We start from the raw sequence: 11969 nt of genomic DNA, 5'->3' as shown, positions 1-11969 counted from the left end.
TGACATAAGGGGCAGTCAGCAGAAGCTTAGATACAAGGTAATTACAGAGGTAAAACGTGTATTATTATAACTGTGTTGGTTATGCAAAACTGGGGAATGGGTAATAAAGGGATAATCTTTCTTTTTAAGCAACGCAAATTCTGGTGTTGACTGCCCCTTTAATAATGGTCCTTTGAGTGTTATGAGAGGAAAAGGTATAACCACTGTTCATGCACCTAAGTCTAGCTTAATATAACAGCAATAATTGCTCTATTGTTTTACATATAGAGCTTAATTCCAAATGCTTCAAAGGACAGTCTACACCAAAATTGTTATTGTATAAAAAGATAGATAACTTCTTTACTACCCATTCCCCAGCTTTGCACAACCAACATTGTTATATTAAAGGGACTTGAAACCCAACATTTTCATGATTTAGGTAGAACATACAATTTTAAACAACTTTCCAGTTTACTTCTATTATCAAATTTGCTTCATTCTTTTGGTATCATTTTTTGAAGGAACAGCAATCCACTACTGGTTTCTAACTGAACACATGAGTGAGCCAATGACAAATCGGTATATAAATGCAGCCACCAATCAGCAGCTAGAACCTAGGTTCTTTGCTACTCCTGAGCTTTCCAAGATAAACTTTTTAGCAAAGAATAACAAGAGAAGGAAGCAAATTAAACAATAGAAGTAAACTGGTAAGTTGTTTAAAATGGTATGTTCTACCTAAATCATGAAAGAAACATTTTGGGTTTCATGTCCCTTTCTTAATATACTTTATAAGAGTTAAACCTCTAAATTTCTGCCTGTTTCTAAGCCACTAAAGACAGACTCTTATCACATGCTTTTTTTATTAGCTTTTCATCACAAGAGACTGCTAATTCATGTGAGTCATAAAGATAATGTTGAGCTCACGCCTGTGGAGTTGTGCCGGAAAATTCACTATTTGGCTAAAGGCAAGTCAATAGATAATAAAGGGGGCTGTCAGAAGATACAAGGTAAATAAAGAGGTAAAAAGTACAAACTGGGGAATGAGTGATAAAGGGATTATCTATCCTTTTAAACAATAAAATTCCCTTTAAGGAATTGAGCTGTTTCAAAACATTTTTTTGTCTCCCTGACAAAACCCCTAAAGGTGTAGCAATGCAGAGCAGCAATCAGATACCTTACCCTAAGTAATATTTAATTTGGTGGCACACAGATTAAATAGCCTTTAACAAGCTGATTGCACTGCATTTCGTTTCTGGGCCCATGGTTTTACTCTGCAAGTTATTGTCTTTATAACTTCATTCCAAATGCTTCATAGCTGTCTTTTTTTTTTTCCTTACAGAAATCAGGTGCGCTGAATTAGACTTGTTTATAAAACGCCTGTTGGAACCACATTTCAGCTTCTAACTGCCAACATTCCAAACAGTTGCCAGTTCATGCTGATTCTGTCTCAGCTACAGCTGTGCTCACTCTGCTAGGTAAAATACTAAACGGCATATTACAGCCATTAACTCTTTAGGCAGCATTAGGCTTCTGAGACTGGATCACCTTTTCTTTTACAAGGGGCTGCTTTTTTATGTGTACTTCTATGGCAATTGGGCTGAAAAATGACAACATTATATAGTGTAAATATATAAAAAATACAAAATGTAGACTTTAGGAAGGCAAGGGGCTGGTGGGAATTTGCTAAAAGTGAAACTTTCTGTACACTGTTAACAGATCTAATTTTAGAGGTGAGAGGCTTAGCAGTTTCTATGGACTCATGGCTTTTATTTGTGTTTGATTAAGTATGTTAATTCTCTAAAGATTTTAGAAACCTAGATCTTTTCCACTACATATGCAATTTGGAAAGCAATCAGAACCCGAGTAGGTGGAGGAATCTTATGACCAGGAAATGGATTGTCAACCGTAGGCTTCAGCAGAGATACACGAAAAACAGGATATATGCTATACGTGTCTGGCAATTGCAAACAAAAAGTATTGACTCCGTTTGTTCAATGAAATAAAAAAGACAAACATTTTTTTTTGCTAACAGAGAATAAATATATGTGTAGGAATGAAAGAGATGCAAATAAGGATACTAACTTTTTGTTTTCATGAAAATGAAGTAAAAGCTGTTTAAAGGGGCATGGGAAAAATTTGAACTTTCACGATTCAAATGGAGTACAATCAAAGAATATAAAATCCACATTTTTTTTGTTTCATAATTCAGATAGAACAAACAATTTAATAAAGAAAATGTTTCCAATTTACTTTTAGTATCAAATTTACTTTTGTCTCCCTTTGTTGAAAAGTAGTTAGGTAAGCTCAGAAATGTGCATGTGTCTGGAACACTATTTGGCAGCCTATTTACAAGAATACTTTTAAAAATGTTATAAATTTGTTTCCTGCCATCTAGTGCTCTAGACACATGCATACTAGCAATCTAACACCTAAATTACAAGTTTTGTGGTACGCCTATACCGCTGGAAAATTGGCCTTTGCGCACGGAATGGAAGGTCACCTGTATTACAAGTCGTGGCGGTAAGGCTATACCGCTAGCGTTTTAGCCTGTACCGCAACTCTCTATTCTGCACTCAAAAAATAGCTTTTGAGTATGGAATTTTCAGGTCACCCATATTACAGGTAGGGATGGGCGAATGTTTTGCAACATTCGAAAAATGGCACGAATTTTAACACATTCGTTCGTTCGAATCGAATTTCAAATGTATGGATAACATTCTAACATTTGATTTTCGAATGTTCGGTTTTGAATTTTATGATTACATTCGAAAATATTCTTTTCGAAAAATTCGAATTTAGATTTGTAATAGTATTTCTAATGCTTTCTTTAAATGTAATATTCGAATTCGAAAAATTCGAATTTATATGTTTGTAATAGTATTTCTGATGCTTTCTTTAAATGTAATATTCGAATTATGCAATATTCTATATAGAAACATTCAAAATGATATATTTGTATCTATTATGTATCAATTTACTAGATTCCCTCCCTACCACATGAACTATTGAACTTCTGAATAGTATTTGTTAAATAGAATGTTAAATTCCAAATTTCAAATGTGGACATTCAATATAATTATAAACATTTGAATTCGAAAGTGACATTCGAAAACTGTAAATAGCATTCGATTATAGAATTTTTAAGAACATTCTTTCTTATCAACATTCGGATTTATAATTCGAATTTTGGTAATAACATTCGTTCTAACATTCGAAATTCGAAAATTTAAACATTCGCCCATCCCTAATTACAGGTTGTGCGGTCAGGCTATTACACTAGCATTATAGCTTATACTGCCATGATCCATTCCGCTATAAAAGACCAGTTGTTATGGATTTTGCGAAACAAAAATGTTTCACAAAACTCATAACAAAAATGTTACAAAGTACACTAACACCCATAAACTACTTATTAACCCCTAAACCGCCATCCCCCCACATCGCAAATACTATAATAAACCTATTAACCCCTAATCCTCCGCCCACACACATCGTGACTACTAAATACACCTATTAACCCCTAATCCGCCACCCTCCCACCCACATCGCCAAACCCAAAAATAAAATTTTAATCCCTAATTTTCCGCCCCTGCATCGTGACTATCTAAATTAAAGCATTAACCTATAATCCGCCATCCCCCTGCATCACTAATACTAAAATAAACCTATGAACCTCTAAACTTCCGCCCCATCACTAATACTAAAATAAACCTATTAACCCCTAAACCGTCACCCCCCCCCACATCTCAACACACTAAATTAAACTATTAACCCCTAAACCTAACACCCCCTAACTTTAAATTAAAGTTTCAATATAACTACCTTAAAATAAAAAACCTTACCTGTGAAATAAAAAAAAACTAAGCTTAAACTATAAATAAACCTAACATTACTACTTTAACTAAATAAAATATGCCAAAAATAAAAAAAACTAAATTACAAAATTAAAAAATTCTAACACTACGAAAAAACCCCAAAAAACTAACATTTACATTTTTGGCGTATTTTCTATCTTTAAAAAAGTAATAGAAGCTAAAAAGCGCAAATGTACACCCGGTTTCTTGAGGTAAAAGACTGTCAGAAGCTTTCAATAAGGTCTCAAACATTACGGGAACTAGGTGTAAAAGAGGAAAAATAATCTTCTTGAGGCCTCTTTTCCATTGAGATATTAAAGTTTTCACACAATACAAGTTTTTCACTTTATAAAATTATTGCAACATGTAATATTTATTGCTGGCCCAGGAATTTTGAGTTATATTCCTTTTTTAAATATCAATATGTATTTAAAATAGAATCAAACACAAAATGTCATCTATGCCTATGCCTAGAGCAGCACTAAATATTACATATATCAATACAGTTTAAAATGTAATTAAACGAAAAACAATTTTTTTCATTAAAATAAAAAATATTTTTATTTCATTTCATTTGTAAGGTTGGGTTACCATAATAATTAACTTGTTATGGCGCGATTTTTGAGAAATTCCGACATTGGATGGAAGCATTAACACAACTAACTTACACACGCTTGAAAAGAGAAACTGAACGCAATGCGCAAAATATTTCAATGGAAACCTGTTACTAAAATGGGGCTGTGTACTACTTTTAGCTGTCGGTACCTTCAGTAGCTTGCGGCTCCATTTTTACCGACTCAATGGAAACGAGTCTATAGTGTTTTTAAATAGAATACTCGAAACAAATAAGCATATTTATTGCATAATATAACATAACAATAGGTTCAATAAAAGTAGTCAAATGAAAAAAGTTGGAAATCTTTACCTGAGAGAATCAAACGCTTGCACAATTATATACAGTAGGGAAATCTGTAACATATTGCACATCACCACCTTCCTATTAACATATCCATTGCTTTTATATTGATTTTAATTCTTTATACAGTGTTTACCTGTTAAACAGTAAATACTCCATAGAATATGAGGTGAATCTGAACACAAATAGGCAATGTGTTATTTTTTTGTTGGCTAGCAGGATCCTCAGATGGCCTATATTTTGCCTAGTAACCCTTTCTCACAGGTAGACTATATTGACTGGCAAATTTGTTCCCTTAATTGTGTGTTTACCAGCTGTAGAGTATTAAATATATGCAAAATTACTCCTTTAGGTTTTTTTATATGAAATAACTTAATTTGCTCGCTGCAACCACCACTGATTTCTATTTTCAAGAACATGCCCATTCAAATGAGCCTATAAGAATAGTATACCTACTTATGCTATCTGTCTCTCTATGCACAATGGACAATACATTCAAAATGAAATTTCCATTATGGGTCGTTGTTTCATTGAGTAAAGCTAGCTTTTGCAAGAATAAACCTAAACAAGTCATTTGTAATATATTTCAAACTATGTTGCTGCTATAACAAGTATTTGGGAACACATTAAGGTTAAAACAATACTGTACAAAGCCCTTATAAATATACACAATTCAAAAACAAACAATTCTATAAAGTGCTCAGAGCTGGTGCCTTATTTAAATTCAGTCTGTAAAAATGGCAAGAAGCTAAACTAATATAGAACAAACAATAATCATACATATTATACAAATATAGTTGATAAAATGAAAGTATTTTCTGGTCACAAAAGCAAACAAAAATTGTAATGTCTCATGTATGGGGACTTAATTGGGAATCATAATTGGCTATTTCCTCACAAAATGGCTTTCTGGACGAAATGCAAAATGGATCTGTGCGTTAAAAGCCTACAGTCACAAACGTGTTTTAGAAAAGCTCCTGAAAAGGCCTTTTCATATGTTGATTGTTGAAAGGACGCTTCCATAAAATTAGATTCCTCTTAACCAGATATTTCAGATTAAAAAATCTGTCTCTCCTACCTCCCACAGTGAGAGTAATTAGTCCTATTGTCTCCTGTTACATAGCTTTTATACAAAGACATATGGCTAGATTACGAGTTTTGCGTTAGAGGCTATGTGGTGCTAACGAGCAGTTTTCCTTCATCGCTCACTTACATGCAGCACTGGTATTACGAGTTTTTACAAACCCGGCGTTAAAAGACAAGAAGTGAGCATTGAGCAAAATTTTGCTCATTACCGCACTCCAATACCAGCGCTGCTTAAGTCAGCGGTGAGCTGGTCGTACGTGCTCGTGCACAATTTCTCCATAGGAATCAACGGGGAGAGCCGGCTGAGAAAAAGTCTAACACCTGCAAAAAAGCAGCGTAAAACTCAGTAACGCAGCCCCATTGATTCCTATGGGGAAATAAAAGTTATGTTTACAACACCCTAACATGAACCCTGAGTCTAAACACCCCTAATCTTACACTTATTAACCCCTAATCTACCGCCCCGACATCGCTGACACCTACATTATTCTTATTAACCCCTAATCTGCCGCTTGGTTTATTAACCAAAGTGTGGTTAATAAAAGAACCACACCTTGCAGTCTGCATTGTGTAGTGCTTGCTAAATGCTCTAACTGTTTCACTGCTGGGCCGCTCACAATACTAGCCTTAGAGGGAACACTGCTCTGGACACCGCCGCCACCTACATTATACTTATGAAACCCTAATCTGCTGCCCCCAACATCGCTGCCACCTACATTATATTTATTAACCCCTAATCTGCCGCTCCCAATGTCGCTGCCAACTACATACACTTATTAACCAATAATCTGCCGTCCCCAACGTTGCCGCCACTATACTAAATGTATTAACCCCTAAACCTAAGTCTAACCCATAATGACTATTTAGTAACTATTCTACCAAGTTAACATAAATACAAACTTGACTGTAAAATAAAAAATAAATCCTAAAATAGCTACAATGTAACTATTAGTTCTATTGTAGCTAGCTTAGGGTTTATTTTATAGGTATTTAGTTTTAAATAGGAATAATGTAGTTAATGATAGTAATTTTATTTATATTTATTTAAATTATATTTAAATTAGGGGGTGTTAGGGTTAGGGTTAGACTTAGGTTTAGGGGTTAATACATTTAGTATAGTGGCGACGAAGTTGAGGGTGGCAGATTAGGGGTTAATAAATATAGGTATGTGGCATCAATGTTAGGGACGGCAGATTAGGGGTTAATAATATTTAACTAATGTTTGCGAGGTGGGAGTGCGGCGGTTTGGGGTTAATATGTTTATTATAGTGGCGCCGACTTTGGGGGCGGCAGATTAGGGGTTAATAAGTGTAGGTAGGTGGCGGCGACATTGGGGTGGCAGATTAGGGGTTAATAAATATAATGTAGGTGGCGGCGATGTTGGGGGCAGCAGATTAGGGGTTTATAAATATAATGTAGGTGGCGGCGGTGTCCAGTGCGGCAGATTAGGGGTTAAAATTTGTATTATATTGTTTGCGATGCGGGAGGGCCTTGGCTTAGGGGTTAACACTGCTTCTTTACCCTAACGCACAACTCGTAATCTAGCCGTATATTTGTTATTCATATTTTCAGAGTAGGTGGTGGTTTCTACGGTCAAAAGCAGTTTTTTCAAATAGAAAATACAAACAATCAAATACTCTCCAGCAGGTAAAAGGAACCATTGGGAACACATTAAAGTGGAAAACAATTTACAATTTAATTTCTCTTTAAGTTCTTGTGAGGATAGAAATTGAGAGGCCACACGAAACTGACACCTACAATAACCCTTTCAAACCTCTTAAGGTTACAGTAAAGTTTTTTTGAATTCTTCAGTGTCTAAGGAAAATACTAATTTTCATGTGTGAGATAATGATTAACCCATTGCAGTCTGAATGCATCCTCACCACTCCTAAACCATCTGAATTCCATTTGTATCTAAACATGCTGAGCATACTGCGGATGTTTTCTCATTCACCATGTTGTCACTTTTAATATTTTAAAAGTATTGTTTTGTTTTATAAAATTAACAATTATTGATTTAAAAGCACTGCATTCTGGTATGGCATGATCTACAACTGAAAACAAGAAGACTATTGGTTTCTATTAGAAGGACTTATTCCATCTTCTTATAATGGATTTGAACAGTACTGTAATTATAATATGTTGTAATACTGTATCTGCAAATAAAATGTTCAAATGAGATCAGACCTTAGTGAATGTGTTTTTTTTAATAGGAAATGTGCCTTGGTGAAAAGGCTTTGAAACAAGTTCAATAATGTATGTTGTGAGCTTGTTTGGACTTTGTGATCAAGATGGCATCATCTTGTTTGAAAGCCAGTTACCTTTTCAGAGAACAACCTCTTGAAAATGGATTTAGCTGCTAGTGGGTAAATCCAAAAAGTGGCCTTTTTTGGACAGAATAAGAGCCAATAAGGCCTCAGCCGATAGATTATGATCAACCCCTAAGTGAAAAATGATTTAAAAAAAATCTATCAATAGAATGTGGAGGCTTTTATTATTATAGGGATAAAGGATGAGTTGTATTTTTGGGAGTTGTATTTGCGATTATATCTCTGCTGAGAAATCATTTGCTACATCTGGATTTACTATTTATTATTACAGTTAAATCTTCATGGAGTTCAGGACGCTGCAACAATTTTACCATTTATCTTAATAATGTAAATTAATATTATATTCACTGCTTAAATAAACTATAATATTGCAAGTATTTAGAATCTTATAATTACATTGTGGATTAATTTAATGTTTTGTTTTGTCTACATGCTTATTTATCAATCAAAACTAAAATTAGTATAATTTTTTAGTACTTTTTTTTAGTCCTTTAATTAGTGTAGAATTTTTGGTGGTTTATAAAATGTAAATATGTCTTAAAGGGACATGAAACCCCAAAATTTTCTTTCCTGATTCTGATAGAGAATATTCTGATTGAGAATACAATTTTAAACAACTTTCCAATTTACTTCTATTATTTAATTCGCTTCCTTCTCTTCTTATTCTTTGCTGAAAGGTTTATCTATGAAAGCTCAGGAGCAGCATAGAACCTAGGTTCTAGCTGCTGATTGGTGGATGTATATATATATCGATTGTCATTGGCTCACACATGTGTTCAGTCAGCAACCAGTAGTGCATTGCTGCTCATTCATCAAAGCATACCAAGAGAACAAAGAAAAATAGTTAATAGGAGTAAATTAGAAAGTTGCTTAAAATTGCATGCTCTGAATCATAAAAGAAAAAAAAATGGGTTTTATATCCCTTTAAGAGCATTATCTGTGTTTCTGATACACTGACGTGCATATATAATAAAATTAGTGTTGCATAATTAAAAACGTTATTTAAAGTTATTGAAAGTGATCAACACCCTTTGATAATACAACTCTTACAATTTGGATGCAATTTTTTTGCAAGTTTCTGTTTTCTCAAAAGCATGAGTTTGAGTTACTTATCTTATTATGTTACAATTCAAAACATATTGCAGAGGCACCAGATTGGTACAATTATAGCACTATGTGTTAAAATGTAATCATGTTTTGGTATTAATAATTTCATTAAAAAAAAAATGTAAACACAAAAGCAGTTCAGATCACAATATGGAAATGAACCCATATTTTTATGAACAAATAAAACAGCACTTTTATTAGATTCTGATTGGATACAATTTAAAATTAGCAGTTAAACTTGGAACTTATACAAATGACATAATGTGGGTAGAACCATTTGCAAAATACTTTTCCCACAAGATGATTCCACGTAATATCCTGTAATCCATTTTATCACTTGTTTGCAATTATCCCTAATTATAGGAATGAGATCCAGGTAAGAAGTAATTATACTTCCTGCCAGAACGTGATGCACAGAGTTATTGGCACTCGTTTGCCGTGTTATTGGTGCATCTGATGATTTCAAAGATAATTACCACACTTTATGATGTAATTATATTTAAATAGAAATCTTACTGTGTTCACAGATGAAGCAGCCACTACATATAGCAATTGGCTTTGTGATGTGTGCTAATACTGTACAATACTTATTTACTTCTCTGCCAATTCTATACTAGCCAATTCAGCGGAAGCTGTAACGATTGGTTCAGGTTGCTTAGCAACACATTTACACTTAAGCCGTATGCCTACACAGACTACTGTAGCAGAGGAACTCATTGTATAAACAGTTTAACCATTATAATTACACATTATTAAACATACTGATGAAGTTTTAAGCACACATTTATAATAAAATCACTGTTTTAAGATTTTGGAAAGACAAAATACGGTTCGCTTTTGTGCCTGCCCATAGTTTAGTTTTTGCATGTTAGAGCATTCCAATAAGATGGTGTTTCTCAACTGGAGTCCTCAAGTACCACTAACATGCCAAATTTTCACTGTATCTTAAAGGGACAGTCTAGGCCAAAAGAAAATTTAATGATTCAGATAGAGCATGTAATTTTAAACAATTTTCCAATTTACTTTTATCACCAATTTTGCTTTGTTCTCTTGGTATTCTTAGTTGAAAGCTTAACCTAGGAGGTTCATATGCTAATTTCTTAGACCTTGAAGGCCACCTCTTTTCAGAATGCATTTTAACAGTTTTTCACCACTAGAGGGTGTTAGTTCATGTATTTCATATAGATAACACTGTGCTCGTGCATGTGAAGTTATCTGGGAGCAGACACTGATTGGCTAAACTGCAAGTCTGTCAAAAGAACTGAAATAAAGGGGCAGTTTGCAGAGACTTAGATACAAGATAATCACAGTTAAAAGTATATTAATATAACTGTGTTGGTTATGCAAAACTGGGGAATGGGTAATAAAGGGATTATCTATCTTTTAAAACAATACACATTCTGGTGTAGGCTGTCCCTTTAACCAGTGCACAGTTTTAATAATCAGCTGATGGGTTAGAGCAGGTTAGTAACCATGGTTACTGATCAGCTGACTATTTAATCTTTGCTCTATTTCAGATATAAAAAAAAAAAAATCTGGCCTGTAAGGGGTACTTGAGTACTGGAGTTGAGAAACACTGCAATATACAAGGGTAAGGGAGTTAGAGAGAGCGTAATACATAAGGATCAGGATACAGAGGGCTCAGCTGTGTCTTATATAGGTATTCAGCCATCTGGATTTTTAGTATTAAAACCTGAAATAAAAATTGACCATTTTATTTAAACAATATACCTAGCAATTTGAAGATGCAAAAATATTTTCATAGTGACAAAAAGTTAATAAAAAAACAAACAAACAAAACAACAATACATATGTTGTTAGTAGCAAAAGTATTCACTCTTGTTGCTGAATAAGCTCTGGTGCAACCAATTACCTTTAGAAGTCACATAATTTGTAGAATAGAGTCCACCTGTGTGCAATTAAAGTGTCACCGGATCTCAAAATCAATTCACCTTTTTTAATGGAGGACCTTATAGTTAGAGAGCATATTGTAACAATCAACATAATAAAGCATCCTCTGGCGCACTATTCAATCAGTTTGTAATAAATATGGAACAATGCTCATTGTGCCTAGAGTAGGTCAAAACTCAGTGTGCATGAAGGCATTATTGAGATGCACCCAAGATACTAAAGTATCTGGACAGATCTGCAGCTGAGATGGGAGAATCTGTTCATGGCGAAACCATATGTCAGACACTCCGCAAAACTGGGCTTTATGGATCTTGGCAAGAAAAAAATGCAAATGCTGAACAAACACCCATATCAAATCCTATTTGCCAAATGACATGCGAGAGATAGAGTAAACATGTGGAAAAAGGTTCTCCTTTGTGCATGGTGCTACCAAGCATGACGGTGGTAGCACGATGTTGTTGGGATGTTTTTTATACCTAGGACTTGAAAACTGGTCAGGATTGAGGGCAAGATAGATGGAGCCAAATGCAAAGCAGTTCTAAAGAAACCTATAAAAATGGCAGAGGGATCAAGAAGGGGTGCTCTGCTATCCAAATATATACCTCAAAAAAGTAAAAATATAAACAAATTATCAAATAACAAAACAATACTTATCAATTCTAAAATAGAATGTAAATAGTAAAGAGAAGAAAAAGTAATGAAGATAATGATAATAAAATAAAAATGCCAAATAAATAGCTGGTATATAAAAACAAAGTCCAAACAAAGATAGATATCTTTGTTTGA

This window comes from Bombina bombina, chromosome 6 (assembly GCF_027579735.1).
Source record: "Bombina bombina isolate aBomBom1 chromosome 6, aBomBom1.pri, whole genome shotgun sequence".
Lineage (NCBI taxonomy): Eukaryota > Metazoa > Chordata > Amphibia > Anura > Bombinatoridae > Bombina > Bombina bombina.
Note: the sequence above shows the minus strand (reverse complement) of the source record.